Source organism: Staurois parvus, unplaced genomic scaffold (assembly GCF_062004578.1).
Source record: "Staurois parvus isolate SC_StPar_1 unplaced genomic scaffold, SC_StPar_1.0 ptg003516l, whole genome shotgun sequence".
Lineage (NCBI taxonomy): Eukaryota > Metazoa > Chordata > Amphibia > Anura > Ranidae > Staurois > Staurois parvus.
This window is the reverse complement of record NW_028321312.1, coordinates 1,135-23,159: the sequence shown is the minus strand read 5'-3', so window position 1 is coordinate 23,159 and position 22,025 is coordinate 1,135. Positions and strand designations below refer to the sequence as shown.

At 44.2% G+C, this 22,025-nt stretch overlaps 1 long non-coding RNA gene across 3 annotated transcripts in view; it reads right to left on the bottom strand.

Moving 5' to 3' along the window:
• The window catches only part of LOC149427754 (uncharacterized), a 38,203-nt gene extending 16,616 nt beyond the window's left edge, over positions 1-21,587 (bottom strand). Inside the window, exons 1-5 of one of the 3 annotated variants that reach the window (XR_016311224.1) lie at positions 20,342-21,587; positions 16,368-16,491; positions 15,017-15,158; positions 13,318-13,417; positions 12,777-12,937 (exon numbers count right to left, since the gene is read on the bottom strand). This is a non-coding gene — a long non-coding RNA (uncharacterized LOC149427754). Of the gene's footprint in view, positions 1-6,950; positions 7,097-12,776; positions 12,938-13,317; positions 13,418-15,016; positions 15,159-16,367; positions 17,976-20,341 lie in introns of those variants that run through there. The other 2 variants (XR_016311225.1, XR_016311223.1) reach the window with 2 other exon arrangements.
• Positions 21,588-22,025: the final 438 nt, after the last annotated feature.

Sequence of the window (22,025 nt, the reverse complement as noted above, 5' to 3'; positions counted from 1 at the left end):
GTGGCCCTCAGTAACAGTTCTGTGTCTGTGCGAGTAACAATTCTGTGTCTGTGCGAGTAACAATTCTGTGGCCCTAAGTAAAGTTTCTGTGGCCCTAAGTAACAATTCTCTGGCACTCCGTAACAATTCTGTCTGTCCCTGAGTAACAATTCTCTGGCACTCAGTAACAATTCTGTCTGTCCCTGAGTAAAAATTCTGTGGCCCTAAGTAAAGTTTCTGTGGCCCTGAGTAACAATTCTCTGGCACTCCGTAACAAATCTGTCTGTCCCTGAGTAACAATTCTCTGGCACTCAGTAACAATTCTGTCTGTCCCTGAGTAAAAATTCTGTGGCCCTAAGTAAAGTTTCTGTGGCCCAGAGTAACAATTCTCTGGCACTCCGTAACAATTCTGTCTGTCCCTGAGTATGAATTCTGTGGCCCTAAGTAAAGTTTCTGTGGCCCTAAGTAACAATTCTCTGGCACTCAGTAACAATTCTGTCTGTCCCTGAGTAACAATTCTCTGGCACTGAGTAACAATTCTGTCTGTCCCTGAGTAAAAATTCTGTGGCCCTAATTAAAGTTTCTGTGGCCCTAAGTAACAATTCTCTGGCACTCAGTAACAATTCTGTCTGTCCCTGAGTAACAATTCTCTGGCACTCAGTAACAATTCTGTCTGTCCCTGAGTAACAATTCTGTGGCCCTAATAACGTTTCTGTGGCCCTAAGTAACAATTCTCTGGCACTGAGTAACAATTCTGTCTGTCCCTGATTATGAATTCTGTGGCCCTAACTAGCGTTTCTTTGTCCCTAAATAACGATTCTGTGGCCCTCATTAACAAGTCTGTGTCCCTGAGTAATGGTTCTCTGTCCCTAAGTAACTTTTCTCTGTCCCCAATTATCGTTTCTGTGGCCCTAACTCTGTCCCTGTCCCTAGTACAGAGCGGTCTGCCTCTGTTCAATAACTGCAGGCAAATGAAGAATTCCAAAATGGCCGCTATTTATAGCTCGACCATTACACAGTGCTGGCTGGCTGGCTGCTGATAGGCTGATGCGATCACATGTAGTTGAGGAATGCATTATGGGTCAGCGCGCCTTGTCTGCGCGCCTTCCCAGACATCCCCGCTCCGTCGCCGCACATGTCAGCCGCCATTTTCTGAAAAATTTCGATTCGCGCGTCCGAATTAGGCTATTTTTCGGATTCGGCACGAATCGAAATTTTTCCGATATTCGACTCGAATTCCACTTCGGATACTTCGATTCGCTCATCTCTAATCATAAAGCAACTGGAAATGACAGGATTCTCCCAATTAAGTCTTCTTAAATGTAACCCATTGGAATTCTGCACCACAATCCTTTTGCAGGGTTTTAACACTGAAACACTGACAATCCCTGTTATTTCCCCACCCTCCCCAATAACTGGCCCTACAGCCACTGCTTATTTTTAGTCAGGAGCAAAATAGAAGTATCATCGCCCATGCCATGTATGAATGCGAATTCACCCTGCACTGCAATATGGTAAATGTCTGCAAGCAATATCCATCTGTACTATCGCCCATGCCATGTATGAATGCGAATTCACCCTGCACTGCTATATGGTAAATGTCTGCAAGCAATATCCATCTGTACTATCGCCCATGCCATGTATGAATGCGAATTCACCCTGCACTGCTATATGGTAATCTATACTGCTTTTAAAATCCACCTCTAACTGAAGCCGATTCATGGCTATCAATGTTCTTGGTAATTCTTACTGCTTCCCAAATCTTTACGGCTACGTTCACACTAGCTTTGTCAGCAGGCGTCAGACAGGCGTTTGGGAAGTGTTTTTAACGTTTCTCAAACACCTATGAATATTCTGCACATGGCAGCACACAGTGCTGTTCACACTGAAGCGTTGCGTCGCCGCAAAACTGACGCCTCATGTTGAGTCAGGAGGAGTTGAAACCTCCCATTCAAGTCTATGGTGACGCTCCTCAAACGCCTGGGCGTTTGTGGAGCATTAATACCATTAAACTTCATTATAGGTGTTTGTGGTGCGGTTTTAATGCTTGGTAAATGCCTCAAAAACGCTTCCCAAATGCCTGTCAAACACTATAGGAGCGTTTGGCAAGAGTTAGAGATAAGTCAAGTGTGAACGAGCTCTAACTCTGTCCATATTACTGTGGTGTTTATTTTGCTCTTATTGTCTTACCCAAATTTATGAGTTGATCCTAATCTTTACAACTCTGCCCTCCTGCAGTCTTTTTGTCCTCCTTTGGTGTGAGAAATTTGCCCTGCTAGCCATGTGTCTCTCCTATGCATTCCTCATTGATTAATTGGCAATACCCCCACCCAACTCAGTAAAAATTTAGACCTTCCTTAGGGGAGGCACAGCCAGAGGCAGCACAGCCATGGGTAGCATTGGCAACTATCATCTTGGATTAAGTATTGAGCATTGCACTTTGGCTCTGCACTTCAGCAAAACCACAGCAGACGACTTCAAATACTAAACAGACTACAGGTGACCTGTTTCCTCTTCCACTCTTTCATCTCTTACCCAGTCTGCTTCTTCATCTCACCACTCTGTAACATGCACTCCCTACTCCTCCTTCTCACAGTTGTATCCTCTCTCTTCAAACTCTCTCTCCTACACCCCTCTTCTCCACCCCACAACTCATATATATCACCCTCACTCCTACCTTCACCTTATTACTGTACTCATCAACTCCTGCTAATTCTGAACTCACATCCTAATAAAACCTCCAGGACACTGGGACCTGTCCCTCCATATAAGTCACACTCCCATATTACCTCTCTCACCCTTCTGCATCTCCTAACATCTGGGAGACATTTCCCAAATCCTGGGCCACCATCTTTCTCATTTGACCAACACACCTTATCCTCGAACTGCGGCCGCAATCCACACAATCTGGTTACTATTCCTCTTCTTTCTAGAACCAGCCTCCCCTTTTCCTGTGCCCTTTGGAATGTCTGCTCTGTCTGTAACAAACTCACTTCTGTCCATGACCTTTGAATCACTAACTCCTTTAACCTACTTGCAACTATGTAAGGGTGTGACGCATGGATGAATACTGACATCTAATGTTAAACTATATTGTGCCTGTAATATGCTCTTTGGTCAGTAGATGGCAGCAAAGTACAAGAATCGATTTTGTAGTGACTTTTGCTAAGACAAGATAAATGCTTATTTACCCTATAAAGTTTCATGAATACTAATTTAGGGGCCGAGTAGGACCCTCAGAAGGGTCATAGTGAACTGTAAATGCAGGTTTGAGGCTGCAATTAAGAAATGACTTACTGCATCACAAACTCTGAGGAGGAAGTGGAGTCTGGGTCTGGCTTTTGGATGCTGAGGACGTCTGGAGAATCTGTGTGGGGCCTGGAAGAGGATTTACGTCTCACAGTGGAATCTGGCAAGGGCACCTAAGGAAGATCCACAACGAGGCCAGGAAACAAGTGACTGTGTGGTCTGGTTCCGGAGTGGGTCAGGAGAAAACACCAAGAGCCTGGCAGGGAACCGTAAGTGCGGCTTTGCCGCAGCACATCGCACCACACGTGGTCAGTGACATTTTATATATACCAGAAAGTTACAAGAGACATACTCCACTTTCCTTTGGATTACAAATAGTATTGCGCAATACTTAGGGTGCACCCCAACGTTATATCTTGCTCAGGAACATTCAGGCGCAGCCAGGCTGCTTTCTGGACATTGGGGAAAAGTCCGCAAGTACGGGGTTAGTGTTAGACAGTATTATTCTTACTGTATGGTTATGCGCTGTTATCATTCTGTTTACGTATGCTCAACTACATGATCACTATAACTCTTCAGTAAACGTAATTGTGGCATCGTGTACCCTCTGAATCTGTGGGCCCAGCCCTCGGTTTTCCTTCAACTACAGAAACCTGGCTTCATGAATCTGACTTTCCCTCTCCTGCTGCCCTTTCCCATGGTGGTCTCCTCTGGACTCACTCTTACAGGTCTAGTGGATGGAAAGGAGGTGGAGTTGGAATCCTCCTATCCCCTCAAAGCACTTTTCAGGACCTCCCTCTCCTCATTTGAAGTTCACTGTATACGTCTATTCTCTCCAATTTCTTTAAGAATTGCTGTGATCTATCAGCCTCCTGAACCGGTATCACGCTTCCTTGTTGACTTCTCTGCCTGGCTGCCTTACTTTTTCTCTTCTCAAATTCCCACAATCATTCTTGGTGACTTAAACATCCCTGCTTATCTTAAAACTCCTGCTACCTCTAAACTTCTGAGCCTAACCACTTCTATTGACTAAAACAATGGACACATGCTTCTACTCACTCTAATGGGAACTGCCTCAACCTTGTATTCTCCTACCTATGCACTTGTCAGGGATGCGGGTGTGACCAGAAGTGTGTGGACTGACACAGGGAAACGCAGGCTTCAGATATGGTATAAATAAGACAATTTATTAAGACTAACAATACAAATATAAACGCAGTGCACCAAACACCAAGCTAACACAAATTCATACAACAAGGTAAAACAAACCCAAACCTAAACTGATATAGATACACAGGTACATACACATATAGAGCACAACGTAGCCAGGCAGGCCGTGTCGATAACTATCGGGCAGGTAGGTACAGGAGGAGCAGGCGGAGAGTAGTCAGGTCACGAGCCGGGTACAGCAACTAACGGACAGGTAGGTACAGGGGGTCAGGCAGAGAATGGTCAGGGTCACAAGCCAGGGATCAAACAGGAGAAGTCAGCAGAAGTCAGGATTAGGCAGGGTCGGCAACAAGTCAGGCAGAAACAGGAACAGGAATGCAGGTTACAAGATACAGGGGCCCATGGAAAAACACACACCAAGGCACAGACTGCAGGTCTGGCCATCCCTTAAATACACCACCTGCAATCAGCCCCAGGTGATGGCTAATTGCCGAAGTGAACCTCTGGTTGTTGAGAGCACCCGCTGGCCAGCCCTGGTACTGCAGCCCACAAGGCAGGTGAGTCCCACCACTATTGGCAAGTCCATTCCTGACAGCACTCTTTGCAACCTCACCAACTTTTTTCCGATCTCTGATCACTCCGTTATTAGCCTCACTCTCTCCTTGGCTTCCAACTACCAGTTACCGGTAGAAACCTTCGTTATCTTAACCCTTCTCTTCTTTTTTTCGGCAACAGATTGTCTCTATGACAAAATCTCAGCCCTGTCCTGTCCCAACCTGGCCACTTCTGTCTACAACAGTTCACTGTCATCCACTGTGGACACATTGGCCCCCCTCACTACACACAGACCTAGGCCCTAACCGCTACAGCCCTGGCAAAAAGACAATACCAGATGCCTCAAAAAATGTAGCCATGCTCTTGAGCGTTTATGGCATACGACTAAGCCCCAGCAAGACTTCAATCAATATAAATCTGCCTTTCAAAAATACAATTCCTGTCTCCACACTGCCAAACAGACCTATTTTATCACTCTCATTAACACCCTCTCACGCAATCCCCATCAACTCTTTTCTCCATTTAACTCTACTTCATCCTTTACCTCCAGCCGCTAACTCACTCACTGCCCAGGAGATCGCTAATCACTTCAAAAATAAGATTGATACAATTAGTGACGAGATCTCTACTGTACAGATATCTCCCTCACCCTACACTCCTTGTCTACCTGCACAATCTATACTTCCCTTGGTTAACCCAGCTACTATAGAGGAGGTTGGTAAACGTTTCTAAAGCCTACCTAACCACCTGCCCCCTGGACCCTGTTCCCTTGCAAATACTTCGGTCATCCTCTGGCTCTATTCTTCACTCTTTAACTCGTATCGTCAGTCTCTCCCTTTCTACTGGCATCTTCCCCAACTCTCTAAAACATGTGCTAGTCGCCCCCATACTTAAAAAGGCCTCACTGAACCCCAGCAATCTTAGCAACCTAAGACCCATCTGCTTACTCCCTTTTGCCTCCAAACTCCTTGAATGTCTAGTCTACAACCAGCTGAGCTGCCACCTTATTGAGAATAACCTTCTCGTTCCCCTTCAGTCTGGATTTCACCCACAACACTCCACAGAAACTGCTCTCCTAAAACTCACAAACGACTTACTAACCGCGAAAACCAATGGTCACTATTCCGTACTCTTGCTCTAGGACCTCTGTGCTGCCTTTGACACAGTTGGCCACCCCCTCCTCCTCAAAAAAACTCTATTTACTTGGTCTTGGTGACTGTACTCTCCGTTGGTTCAAATCTTACCTATCTCACCGCACCTTCAGTGTCACTTACAACTATACTTTCTCCTCTCCTACTCCTCTCACTGTCGGGGTCCCCCAAGGTTCTGTCCTTGGACCTCTCCTAATCTCGATCTACACTTCTTCCTTGGGTCAGCTGATAGCTTCCCATGGTTTCCAATACCATGTCTATGCTGATGACACACAAATCTACCTCTCTACTCCTCAGCTCACCACCTCAATTCCCTCACGTATTAACGATTTACTAACAGACATATCAGAGACAAATCAGACTGGATGTCACACCACTTCCTAAAACTCAACCTATCCAAAACCATTTCTCAGTCAGGATCAATAGCACCACTATCAACCCATCCCTGAATGCCAAAGTGCTAGGGGTAACCCTGGATTCTGAAATATCCTGTCAGGCCCACATCCAATCCCTGTCCAAATCATGCCGCCTCAACCTCCGCAACATCTCCAGAATACGCCCCTTATTAACAAAATGATGCCACAATGCTCCTAATTCACTCTCTGATTATCAGTACAATTTGCACTGTTGTCATTACAGTTACAAATTGTATTGTAACTGTAATGTCAACCTTCATTTTGTATAGCGCTGCGCAAACTGTTGGCACTATATAAATCCTGTATAATAATAATAATAATCAGAGAATCTGTCATTCAATAACATTTTGTTGGGGTGGTTACTGCACTAGCTATTGAGTCACAGAATAAATCCACAACACTTGCAGTCAGGACACCGGTACACCACGATCCAAACATATCAACAAACTTACCTTGAACACATCCTAGTTGTGGTCCAGCGTGAAAAGCACCAGCAAGTCAGACGTTCCCTTGGACAGATTCTTGGGGACGACAATTGCTCCAGAGAACTTTCTCTTTACAGTCATTCCGTTTTCACTTTGACAACAAAAATAAACATATTAGTTATCTGGAAGAGCATCAACCCCAGCACTGCCCTCATATTCTACCATGGACAGGAATACAATCAGTTTGATTTAAAATTCCAAACACTTGACTTCTTATGAACAGTTTTCATATTTCCATTGTCTTTAGGATGTATTTGGGTGCATTTATTTTACATTACAATTTAAAGAAGGATCGAAGTCTACACTCAGAAACCTGCAAGTTTAAAGGATAAGTTCACCTATTGTAAAAAAAAAATAATAATAAATGCACGTGTTTTTTGCAAGCACCAAAAATGTGCATTTATTATTATTTTACATTGCATTCTGTAAAGTATTGCACCTGTGATCATCAGATTGTGGGTGCAATGCCAGGTTCCAGCAGGCTCACAATAAGCTGTCTGCCCGTACCTGGGCAGAAACGGGTGTGGAAATTTTTGAAAAAACTACTTGTTCAGGGACTAAATCGGTCTCCAGGTCTACTTGTCCTGACTAAAAAATAAATATATTTTAACCAAAACACTATTTAAATCTGAGGTGCTTTATGGACTGTCTGGGGCTTTTAAAAAAAAAAAAAAAAAAGGGACTTTATGGCGAATTAAACGTTTAATATTTTTAACATTGCACTCTATATCTCCTCCTCCCCTCCCTGCCTGTCTCCGGCACCGTACCCGGGGACTAGCAGGGAGGGAAGAGACCTTGCAGTGTAATGAGCACTGATTGGCTGCTCCTCAGAAAATGGGAGTGTTGGACTTATCCTTTATCACTTTCACTGCCAGAGCCATTTTTGCGTTTTTTGTGCACATTTAAAAAATCATTTAAGGCCTGATTACACAAAACTCTTAAACATTATATATTTTGTGAAAGCAGAGACCCTAGAAAATAAAATGGCAGCAGTTCCAATTTTATATGTCACATGATATTATCACAAAGATCTATGAAACTTAAAATTTCAGTAAAAAATCCATTAATTAATTTAATTTCAGGGCACAAAACGCAATAAATTATCAGATTTTCTTGTAAAATATAAAAGATGAGATTGCATCGAGTAAACAGATATCCAACATGTCAAACCTTAAATTTGAATGCACGCGTGAAAAAGGTCCCAAACTTCAGTTCCCTATATTTTCTATAGGTGACGCTTTTAAAGCTCCTTATAGGTCATCAGTTTAGCGTTACATAGGAGGACTGGTACTAGAATTATCGCTCTCATTCTGGTGTGCACGGCGATATAGAACATGTGTATCGCACTTGACGTTTTGATGTGTAGGCGCCCCAGCGCATGCTTTTACATTTGTGTGTGCGTACATATGTGGGGGTGAGGGGCATTATATGCTAGGGTGTAACTTACATTTTTAAGAAATAAATTTTTTTTTTTTTTGTTAAATCACATAGGGGACAAAAAGTCCCCTATGTGATGATTTTGGGTGACAGATTCTCTATTTTGAGACATCCAGGATCTAAAAGACCCTGCATGCCTCCCCTGTGCTCCACCAAGATCAATAACACAAGCATCATTCCCTCCCCTCATGCCAGGGTACTAGGTGTAATCCTAGACTCCCATCTGTCCTTTCAGCCCCAAGTCCAGTCACTGTCCAAATCTTGTAGACTTCACCTCCACAACATCCCCAAGATACGCCCGTTCCTAACCTCAGAAACCACTAAGCAACTTATCCACTCCCTTGTTATATCTGGCCTTGACTATTGTAACTCCCTCCTCATTGGCCTACCTCATCACAGGCTATCCCCTCTTCAGTCTATCATGAATGCTGCTGCCAGACTCATCCACCTTACTAACGTTCTGTATCTGTCACCCCTCTCTGCCAATCCCTCCACTGGCTTAACGTTGCCCAACGGATAAAATTCAAAACATTAACAATAATGTATAAAGCCATTTATAACTCTGCCTCAAATGACATCACCAATCTTGTCTCTAAATATCACCCAAACCGTACTCCCTGCTCCTCACAAGACCTCCTACTCTCTAGCTCCCTTGTCTCCTCCTCCCATGCTCGTCTCCAGGACTTCTCCAGAGCTTCCCCATCCTCTGGAACTCTCTACCCCAATTTATCAGACTATCGCCTACTCTGCAAACCTATCTCTTCAGGGAAGCCTATCCTTCCCTCAACTAATACTGGAATCTTCTACTCTTCCAACCAGTTCATCCCCCAAAGTTACTACCTTTTGTACCACTAGCCCCTCCCTCCTAGATTGTAAGCTCCAAGGATAAGGCCCTCCTATCCCTCTTGTATTGAACTGTATTGTTGCTGTATTGTCTCCCGTTATATTGTAAAGTGCTGAGCAAACTGTTGGCACTATATAAATCCTGTATAATAATAATAATAATAATAATAATCACATTCTTTCCTGGCAGGGCCGGATTTAGTTTGTCTGGTCTGGGGGTGCAGTAAAAAAAAAAAAAAAAAAAAGTCGGGGGCATAATGTTTACACACATTTTATCCAATCCTCTCTTAGCTCCCTACAACTCCATGTGGCTGTATTATGCCAGCGTTTTTCAATCTTCAGATCCAGCTGAGGAAAGCTGGGATTGAACAGAAAATAAGTCCAGCAGTGCATGTAGCACACCATTGCAATTGGTTGTCACGGTCAGGTTGTGCCTAGCAGTGGAAATGGCTTAAAGCAGGATGAAAAGAACCTGAGCCTAGTCCCAGTATACAGTACACTGTACACATATGGCACAGTCCTTGTACCCACAAAATGCTTCTAATTTATATGCCACAAGTGACAGTCTCACAGTAAGAACATAAACCTCAGGGCAAAGGAGTTAAAAAGAACCCTTCCTTTACATTTGCTTTTCTGCACCCAAAAAGGTATTGTTTTGCCTCACTGAGCATATCTTAAAGAACTTCATAACAGGTTGCCGACCAGCCACAGTACATATACTTTTTTTCTTTTGTTTAGAAAAAATTAGTCTTAGCCTTGCATTAATTTTACTAAAGCTCTTATTATTAGCGTTCGTATTAAAACCACAAAAATGACCACGGAGTGTGTAATTGTGGGAGAGTCTGCGCCTACACTGGGTACAATACTATCACTGAATTCTCTGAACACAGCGCACTAAGCTTTGCAGCAGCTGTAAAACAGTCCTGCTGCCACCCTGTTCTCCACAGAGGGGGAAGTTAAGGATATATACAGTATCTCACAGAAGTGAGTACACCCCTCACATTTCTGTAAATATTTGATTCTATCTTTTCATGTGACAACACTGAAGAAATGACACTTTTCTACAATGTGACGTAGTGAGTGTACAGCTTGTATAACATGTAAATCTGCTGTCCCTTCAGAATAACTCAACACACTGCCATTAATGTCTAAACCGCTGGCAACAAAAGTGAGTCCACCCCTAAATGACAAGGTCCAAATTGGGCCCAAAGTGTCAATACTTTGTGTGGACACCATTATTATCAAGCACTGCCTTAACCCTCTTGGGTATGGAGTTCACCAGAGCTTCACAGGTTGCCACTGGAGTCCTCTTCCACTCCTCCATGACGACATCACAAAGCTGGTGGATGTTAGAGATCTTGCGTTCCTCCACCTTCCGTTTGAGGATGCCCCACAGATGCTCAATAGGGTTTAGGTCTGGAGACATGCTTGGCCAGTCCATCACCTTTACCCTCAGCTTCTTTAGCAAGGCAGTGGTCGTCTTGGAGCGGTGTTTGGGGTCGGTATGTTGGAATACTGCCCTGCGGCCCAGACTCCAAAGGGAAGGGATCATGCTCTGCTTCAGTATATCACAGTACATGTTGGCATTCATGGTTCCCTCAATGAACTGTAGCTCCCCAGTACCGGCAGCACTCATGCAGCCCCAGACCATGACATTCCCACCACCATGCTTGACTGTAGGCAAGACACACTTGTCTTTGTACTCCTCACCTGGTTGCCTCCACACACGCTTGACACCACCTGAACCAAATCAGTTGATCTTGTTGTCATCAGACCACAGGACGTGGTTCCAATAATCCATGTCCTTAGTCTGCTTGTCTTCAGCAAACTGTTTGCAGACTTTCTTGTGCATCATCTTTAGAAGAGGCTTTCTTCTGGGACGACAGCCATGCAGACCAATTTGATGCAGTGTGTGGCGTATGGTCTGAGCACTGACTGGCTGACCCCCTTCCCATTCAACCTCTGCAGCAATGCTGGCAGCACTCATACATCTATTTCTCAAAGACAACATCTTGATATGACGCTGAGCACGTGCACTCAACCTCTTTGGTTGACCATGGCGAGGCCTGTTCGGAGTGGAATCTGTCCTGTTAAACCGCTGTATGGTCTTGGCCACCGTGCTGCAGCTCAGGTTCAGGGTCTTGGCAATCTTCTTATAGCCTAGACAATTGTTTGATAAAAAATTCCTCCTGCGCTGTAATGGACCCCAAACCCTACCTATCAGCTGCTTACACTCAAACTGATACCCAACCAGTGCAGAATAAATATTAAACAATAGTGCAGCGCTAATAAACTGAATCACTATAAATATTGCTACATGGGCTAAAAATGCCAAACACACCTACATGTGAAATAATGATATTGAAAACATGGAAAAAAAATTAAAAAATGAAAACATATGAAATGTGAAAAATATGACACATCTTAAAGTGACCAAATCATCTTAGTGCCCCACACAAGTGCCAGCAAATAATATTGGAATAAAGATAACAAACATAAATCACGTGATAGTGCCACTTCAAATCTCATAAATGTACAAACGCAGAAATATATAAGTCCAATATGAATAATTCAGTGATGCAACATACACATACACACGCAGCTGGAGTGGAAAAGTGTGTTGGCACTTACACGATTGAGCACCAATTGCACATTGCATGTGTATGTTGCATCACTGAATTATTCATATTGGACTTATATATTTATGCGTTTGTACATTTATGAGATTTGAAGTGGCACTATCACGTGATTTATGTTTGTAATCTTCTTATAGCCTAGGCCATCTTTATGTGGAGCAACAATTCTTTTTTTCAGATCCTCAGAGTTCTTTGCCATGAGGTGCCATGTTGAACTTCCAGTGACCAGTATGAGAGAGTGGGAGCGATAACACCAAATGTAACACACCTGCTCCCCTTTCACACCTGAGACCTTGTAACACTAATGAGTCACATGACACTGGGGAGTGAAAATGGCTAATTGGACCTTGTCACTTAGGGGTGGACTCACTTTTGTTGCCAGCGATTTAGACATTAATGGCTGTGTGTTGAGTTATTTTGAGTGGACAGTACATTTACATGTTATACAAGCTGTACACTGACTACGTCACATTGTAGCAAAGTGTCATTTCTGCAGTGTTGTCACATGAAAAGATAGAATAAAATATTTACAAAAATGTGAGGGGTGTACTCACTTCTGGGAGATACTGTATTTGCCAACTAATTCAAGACCAAGAAAAATACAAGTGCCGCAGGACCAAAACAGCAGGGACGTTTACCGACATGAATAGAAGGACCTTCCACCAATGCGTTTTTTCTAATATACCTGCTCTATGTGCAGCACATTGGGGTGTATGGATTATGAATGGCACACCCTTACATTGTACAGCAGACCGCAATGCACTGCACTACAACCAACATATACCATTTTATTGTGGGTATTGAGCCTAAAACACTTTTTCCCCGCTCACACTCCCACTCAGAACAGTACGGCACCTATAGGACTGATGAGGTCACAGCTCCTCATGTTCCTCTGGTTGGGGAATCCCAGCGGGCTGCTGACAGGAGGCCGGAGTGTAGAATTCCATGAGGTATTCACAACGACTTGGCTCCGACGTGGACATGATGACTGTTTCTTTACCACAGAACAATTTCACCTGCAGAAGGGAGAAAAATGACGGCATTTGCATGTCTTAGTCTGATCAAACACCTCATCACGATTGCTACGGTGCAACATACAGGGGGAAACACGCCTCCTCACACGTTCCCAAAGATTCCGAGTACAATCCTTCCACGTGGCTGTATGTGTACAGATGCACTTTTATGGAGACTACAAAACTGCTATGTAGCTGTATTTATAAAGTGACTGCAATGCTGTTACATAGCTGTGCAGAGTAGGCATAAGATATATGGTGTATGTGACCTTCTAGGTGTCTCGTTATCCTGTAATGAAGCCATACCCTGCACTTTGGTCACAGCAGGCAATGCCCCGCAATCCAACATGTTATTCCCATCGGTCATCCCTAGTGACACTCACCAATGTGGACCGGTTGGGACCCTGCCAACAGCCTGTGCCCTGGTCGTACTTCATGGCACTACATCTGTCATTTTCTGGTCCGGCCCAGGTGTTCCAGATGCTGTGAATATGAAGTCATAACAAAAAAAGGAAAAATCACATTTACTAGAAGGTGCTCAGGAGCCTATTTGCCCATTTCCTGTGAGTCCGGTTCACACCAATGCACTGAATGAAATGTTATTTTGTGAAATTTTATTAAAGGACAAGTTCACCTTTTGTAACGTTACGTGTTATACCCGTATTCAAGGTGTAACATGTAACAAGTTACTTTTGCAGCAGCAACAAGGCCCCCCCCCAATCCTCATTGTGTCAGCATGCTGCTGATCTTCTCCCCACACCCACCATTTTAAATAAACACGGCCTTGCGGCGCTCCGTCCACCCAGCCGTGTCATCCATTCACAGAATTTTGTGAACGGGAAAACTACAAGTACCAACAGCTTTTGCAGCTGACGGCTTATAGTCCTCAACCACGGCACTGTTGAGTGCTCTAGGTAGTTCACTGCTCCTCCCAGTACGTGGTGATAGCAACACTGACATTCTGCAGGAGCCTAATATTGCACCCAGGTTGCACAAAAAAAATAAATAAATAAAAAACATTTTTACCTTCAAAAACTTTCCTTTCTTTTCTTTTTTTTTTTACAAAGAGCAGCTTATCCTTTGAAGTAAAACAAGTAAACGGTGTGATGCATAATGTCGATGGTGTGAATGGATCCTGCAAAGAGTGGGCTTGTGGATAGGAATTGTGTTCCAACACAATTGTGTTTTTTTTTTTAACTTTAGGTACTTTCACATTTGTTTCTTATTTAAAACATGCATACAAATATCAATGCCATTGGACTCCATTGTTTTCACTTTTGTATAGAAGGCTTACTGCTGGCAGGTTTGGGGCATCCTCACAGTAGTAAAAATCATCATTTCTGAGCTTACAGAACCAGAAATAAACAAGTACTAACACGCATAAAATGACAACAAATGAAGAACATTTCCTTAAAGCACAGGAGAAAAGCTGCAGATTTGTGGCAACTACTGCACCGAAACACATTAAAACTCCAGCAGGTAAAAAAAAATAATAATAAATAATAAAATAATAAATAAAATAAATAATAAAAAAAAATAAACACCCCTAATAAGGCACCTTTCAAACCGTTTGGCTCCGATCAGCAGGGTATCTGCTCACAGATCGCAGTGGACTTTCCTCTGTGTGAAAGGAGCCTTAGCATTACTATTTTTGTGACCTGCAGGAGTAATAATGTTTCAGTGTGTGACCGGTCACATCCGTGCCCTTACAGTTTCTGTGGACACAGGCAGACCCGTCAGCTCTATGGGTGGCCAGGTGTAAATGGGCTCTCCTGTACCTCCCATCCAGTCAACAAAAATGAAAAATTACGCATTTCTTTTCTGTTTTTTTGCTTTCTGGACCTGGATGGCGGTAGGTGGATGTAAAGAGACACAAGCCCAATTACATCTGCCTGTCCATAGGGCTCCATGGACCTTCCAACCAGGTCTGCCTGAAAAACTGACAAGTGGACCTGATTGGAATGCTGGTGTGAAAGTAGCCTAACAATTACATCAGCACTTGCCCTATAATAGATCATACTCATCTGCAGCTTAGACCAAATTAGGGCTCATTCACAAAGAGAAAAAAACACAGTTATTTACCTGTTAACTATTTCCAGGAATCTTCCAGGACAGCTTCACATGAGAGATAGGCTCCTCCTACCAGGAAACACCTGATCCACTTTTTCCTAATAAATAGCCTCTCCACCCCTGAGATCCTCAGTGTAATAATATAACCGAAGGTCTAGGATAAAACACAAATATAACAGTAGGAATATCATATATCTAGTCCATTGTATGACAGAACACCAGCTTATAACTAGAAAAGCTACAATTTCTGGGGAAATTGTGTGAAGTGTTCTTGCCTCCACCAGTAGTCTATAACTGGAGTGGGCGGTGTAACTGGGTGGAGTGGGTTCCTATGGCAACTCACTCTACAGCAAGGCCAGAGAAGAGCGGTTAAAAAACTGCTCCAACTTGCTCACTTCACTGGCGGTTGGCCTCTTCAAAAGATTGTAGTTTAAAAATGATAAATCTGAAGAGCTTTATATTGTGAGAATCACAAGACCCAGCCCTACATTTTGTTGCATAGTATGTCTCTGAAATATTAAAAATGAAGGCACAGTCGCAGTTTAGAAATTGCCCTTCAAATTTGAGGTGGCTAGAGTGCAGTTTCAATGAATGTCAATGGGCGGCGTGAGTTGCAAACAAATGGTCATATTGTGAAGACTATCAGGACTATCGCCTAGCCGTGGACATTTTTAGTGGCAGCAGGGATAGCTGAACGTTTTGATATAAGATTTGTGTAGGTGGGCTTGAAAATGAGGGAGTGATGGCAGTTTACAAATCATGTCCTGATTTTTCAGCTCACACTCTAGCTTTTGTCAGCTCCCACTCTAGTTTTCAACATTCCGCCATTCATTCCTATGGGACCAATTTCACCACAAAAACGCTGATATTTCGTGAACCATTCGGCGAAACGTTCCACAAAGTAATAGCACACCAATCGGGAACAATCCGCACGTTTCGGTATATTACTGTCTATGTAGTGTAAAAACTGCGGGAGGAGTTAGGGTGGTAAATTTGGCAATAATAATAGGAATATATATGTGAGATAACAGTAAGTGGTTGCCATGCAAGAACACTTAATGACAGGATTCTCCCAATTAAGCCTTCCTAAATGTAACCCATTGGAATTATGCACCACAATCCTTTTGCAGCGGTTTAACACTGACACTGGTATTTCCCCACCCCCCACCGATAACTGGCCCTACAGCCACTGATTATTTTCAGCCAAGAGTAAAATGGAAGTTGATTCTAATCCAAGAATCTGTCATTCAATAACATTTTGTTGGGGTGGTTACTGCACTTGCTACTGAGTCACAGAACAAACCCAAAACACTTGCAGTCAGGACACCGGTACACCACGATCCAAACACATCAACAAACTTACCTTGAACACATCCTAGTTGTGGTCCAGCGTGAACAGCACCAGCAAGTCAGACGTTCCCTTGGACAGATTCTTGGGGACGACAATTGCTCCAGAGAACTTTCTCTTTACAGTCATTCAGTTTGCACTTTGACAACAAAAATAAACATATCAGTTATTTGGAAGAGCATCAACCCCAGCACTGCCCACATATTCTACCATGGACAGGAATACAATCAGTTTGATTTGTAATTCTGAACACTTGACTTCTTATGAGCAGCTCTCATATTTCCGTTGTCTTTAGGGTGCATTTATTTTACATTACAATTTAAAGGAGGATTGAAGTCTACACTCAGAAACCTGCAAGTTTAACCACCTATCTACCGGGCACTTATACCCCCTTTGTGCCCCGGCCAATTTTCAGCGCTGTCTCACATTGAATGACAATTGCACAGTCATGCAACATTGTACACATATGACATTTTTATAATATTTTTCACACACAGAGATTTTTTTTTGTGGTATTTAATCGCAGTTGGGTGTTTTATTTTTGGCACTATAAACAAAAGAAGAGCAACATATGCAGCAATGATGGGCACTGATAGGCGGCGCTGATGGGCGACACGGACAACCAGCCCTGACTGCCGAAGCTGAATGGGTGGCATTGATGGACGGTACTGATGGGGGCCCTGCTGGGTGGTACTGAAGGGCACTGATCATCAGTGCCCTGATGATCATTGCCGATCTCCTCTGTGACAGCTGCCAGTTATCGGCAGTACTTTCTGCACGCTGTGACAGTGTGAGGAAAATGCTGCCGATAACAGACAACTGTATTTACACAGTGAACTGTTGTGTCATTGGACGCAGCTGATCATGTGGGAAAAGGCTGCTGTGATTGGCCTTTTACCTCATCATGTGATCAGCTGTCTCCGTAGGACACAGCGATCACGGAGATCGCCGGGTGCGTGCCCCTGATGGTGCGCGGGGGGCACATTCTGGGAGGACGTCATAAGACACCCTCCCAGAATTAGGTAACCGCGCTGTAGCCGTCATTTGGCTATATCACGGTTACCAAGTGGTTAAAGGATAAGCTCACCTTTTGTAAAAAAAAAATAAAAAATTAAAAATGCACGTTTTTTTTTTTTTGCAGCCAACAAAAATGTGCATTTACTATTTTTGTACATTACATTCTGTAAAGTATTGCACCTGTGATCAGCAGATTGTGGGTGCAATGCCCGGATCCTGCAGACCCACAATAAGCTGTCTGCCCGTACTCCCATATGTCAGAAAGTTCCTACACTGCAGGAAGAATCAATGAACTACAAGAGTGCTCATCAGTGTCCTCGCAGCTCATTGAGAACTACAACCTGTCAGCCACAATGGCTGACAATACTTGTAGTCCGTTCATTCAAGGAAACTGAATGAATGACGTGGACATGTGGGTGGAGCCCTGAAGGGCCACACTGTTTTTAAATTGTGACAGCGGGTGAGGGAAGAAGCCCACTGTCATGGAGAGGAGCGCTGGTGGCGGGAGGTTGGGGAATAGGAGCATGGTAAGTGTTACACCCCAAATATGGGTGACATGCTCCGAAAGGTGCTTAGATCCTTTCATTTCTACATTGTTTTTGTTCAACCAGAGTGGCTCCAGGCAGAAAAAGTACAACCTGAAGATGAACTGCTGAAAAACAATCTGGAATACATAGAACAGAGACATTTTACCTGCCAAAAGATTCTTTATTTCTGTCTGTCCAGTTCTGAGAATTTCAAAGCTCTGTCACACTGCACAGCTCTGTCTAGCAGGGCAGTAGACCTGATTTTAATCTGCTGCAGTAACTTACAGTTCTTGCTCCTCCCTCAGTCTGAATGGATAGTGAAAGAAGCAGTAGACTGATGAGCTCACACCCGTCACTCTGCTCTCTCCTCCTAACCGCATGCCCCTTACACGAGTATTGCAGCAGAACTGATTCACTTCTTGTGCTGCGGCTTCTCTCTGGTCAAATCTGAACTCTGCTGTACAGGGATTTTAAGAGTCAAATATCAAGTCAAAGTGTAGGCACTTGCATCATTCAATGTAATAATTATATATAAGCAGTAGACGAGCACATAAATGCTGCATTCTAGTCCATGGGGCGTCATTTTAAATGACTCATTCAGGGCAGAGAAATATTTTTTAAAAATGTGAGAGCCCATAAAGCTGCCCGTACATTTCACCTCCCACAAACCTATATGGATCAGGCCATATGAGCAGAGATGCAGTATGGATCCTTTTTATGCAGGATCTTTCAGCTAGCAAGATCCTGTAAAAATGTCGGCAGCCGTCAAAGGACAAGTTCACCTTTCGTAACGTTAAACCCAAACTCAGGGTGTAAAATGTAATATGTTGTTATGATCAGACTGGGCCCTGTGGGGGATCTTCTCCCCTCTCGCTGTCAAATTTTTAAAACCGTGGCCGTGTAGGGCTCCGCCCACACAGTCACCTGTGGATGAGAGACTACAAGTCCCAAGAGCCTTAGCGGCTGTCAGCTTTAGTCCTCAATAAACTACTACTGTGCTGTGAAGTGCCGTGGTAGTTCATTCATTTTTCCTGTCAGTATATCTGTTGGCTCGTACATCCCTTTACGTGTAAGAAGATATACTAACAGATCTGCAGGAGACCCGCATGGCGCTGGCACAATGGTCTACGGGCTCCTGCAGACAGAAATAAGAAATGCACATTTATTTTACCTGCAAAAAAAAAAAAAGTGCAATAATTATTGTTTTTTAAAAGGTGAACTCATCCTTTAAAGGATACAGTCACCTTTTGTAACATTACACCCATATTCAGGGTTACAATCACACCAGCCCCTGCACCCCCCCCCCCCCCCATCACCGTTGTATCTGCTAATGGGGGATCTTCTCCCCCCTGCTAGCTGTCAAAATGTAAAATAAAAACTGCTATGCGGGGCTCCGGCAGCGTCACTCATTCACAGTATTCTGTGAATGGGAAAACTACAAGTCCCAGCAGCCTTTCCAGTTGTCAGTTTGTGGTTTTCAACCAACTATCACGCCAGTCCACAGCACCATGGTAGTTCATTGAGCCTTCCTGTCAGTAAGTATCTGCTTGCCCATACGGGATGTACAAGCAAGCAGATTCTGGCTGTGGTGGGAGCACAGCCTGCCTGTCCTCCAATGGGCAAGATTTATTTTTAATAGTAATGGCGGCGATCAGCAACTTATAGCATGACTGCGGCGGGCATTCTGACACTGGGGGGAACTGACTTGATGTCACTGACATCCCCAGTGACACCAATACACTGATCAGTGCTAATAAAAAGCGCTGACACTGTACTAATGGCACTGGTCAGGAAGGGGTTAGCATGTGGGGCGATCAAAGGGTTAACTGTGTGCTGTGTAAGCCATGCAAAGCATTGTGCAGTAGCTGACAGGGGAGAGCACTGTATTGTTTACATACAGTTCTCTCCCTCCGTCAGTAATGCTCCTCAATCACCGGGACCCGGTGACTGACAGCTAAGGCTGCGAATAGCTGCACGGGTAGGGGCGTGCACGGCTCAGAAATGCAAAATGACGTATATATACAGGTGATTTTGCGCACCCCTGCCGCCCTGTAGCAGTATATCTTCTATAGGGCGGCAGGAAAGCGGTTCACTGAAAGTACAAATACGAGGTAACCTGATAAGACTTCTTTTCTGATCTTCTGGAGTTTAATGGACACTAGCTAGATCAAAGCTGAGCACATAAATCTTGAAGATCTGAACTTCAGCTTCCCTTCAGTCTTACACAGTTGTACAGACTTCTCTGCTCTACTGACATGGCATGATTTCACTGCACACTGAGCTTCTCACAGTGTGCATCACAAGTCAGAGCCCACCTTATTTCCTTGCTGGAGGACGTCAAGCATCTATTCTTTCCTCCCCGGCCTTCCTGTCCCTGGTCCACCCTTTTCATTCATTGGATTTCACTTTCAATCATGAAGATTCGGCATCACATGTGTGCATTACCTGGAGTGATTTGTGTGCCAACCAAGCCTGCCGAGAGTGCCACTGCTGAGAGACGGACATCCAACCATCAAAGCATTTTGATTTTTGCACAAATCGTCCTAAGAGTCAGCCCACTGCTTGTATCAGAACTGAGGACCTATGAGAGGAGTACTGAGGCAGGGTGCTGTGATCATTTCAGAAGGCCAGCATCCCACTAGCACCTCTCACCAGCCATTGCATAGGGAAGCACAGAGACCCAGTGATGTCTAAACAAGCTATATAGTGAAAACAGAAAGTTTCCTTTTAAAACTCATCAGCATGTTGATGGGGATGGAAAGACTTCAGCTTCAAAGGAAACCCTGAGGAACATATCGAGGTGACCCTTTCTTCTGAGAATTGTAGTACCCGCCATGATACTTTGGATCATCCTTCACAAGTACAGAGATGAGGAATTCTAACAGTTTTCTGACATTCACAGCATGCTTGTTCCAGGCATTGAAGCCAAACTACCAGGCACATAGCATTTTCAGAAGACCAACAATGGCCACAAAAGCAGACCCATACTTCTCATGACAGGTAGACTTTGAAGGAAACGAATGCATGAAACAATATGGAGATCATTATGGAACACTCTGAAAATGCTATTTGCCTGGCTGTCTCTAGAATCCATACTTTGAAACACCAACTTGAAGCCAGCATGCAGGTTAGAAAGCAGGGATGCACCGATACCATTTTCTGATCGGCCAGTACCGATACTTTCGGTCAAGTACTCGCCGATACCGATTGCCGATACTTTGTGGTGCGATGTGCGTCAATACAAAATGTATGAACACAAATTGCACCACAAAGACCAGCATGCAATGTGAACAGGAATGCAATTTCTGTCCAAAACAAATGCGGTTTCCCCACTGGACAGGAGCGGTGAAGGGAGTTTTCCCGCAGCGGAGAGTGGGCATGTGGGGATGTATACCATGGTGGCAGATACTCCATATTCTCAGCGGTAGGAGAGGAGACAAAGACGCCGACATCTGAAATCCCTGCCGATTTCTCTCCTCACCTTGCAGCAATGACAGTTCAGGCTAGAGGACTATTGATGTCACATGGACGGTGCTGACCAATCAGATGCCACAGGGATGTTGGATTCCTATCTCCTGACGCCCGGGACATGTAGTTCCGGGCGCTGGGCAGGTAGTTTCATTCTACCTTTAGGTCTGCTGCGGGCAAGCAGCAGGGCTCACCTGTCAGGTGAGGCAATAGGTGGCAGCGCTGCTGTTGACTGCGTTGCACAGTGCCAGCCTCTCCCGCACCCCCGTCGTGTGCTCTCCCCGTTGGGTAGAGGGGAGGGAGAAGAGCGGACGAGTCCCCTCCCCTTCTTGTGCTGACTCGGAAGTGACGTTATGATGTCACTTCCGGGTCCCCGTTGAGAGATTGTAGAGCAATCCCCATAGGAACAGAGGGGAGACATCCAGAGTCTTTTAGACCTTGGATGTCTCGAAGAGAACCTGTCACCAAAAATCATCACATAGGGGAAGTTGTCCCCGTGATTAAAAAAAAACTTTTTTTTTACAATTATAAACAATGAAAGTTACACCCAAGCACATGCCATCCCCCCAAAAAGGCTGGCACCCCCACACATACAAAAACGTACAAAACGTAAAAGCACACGCTGGGACGCCTACGCATCAAACCGTCGATTGCGATACGT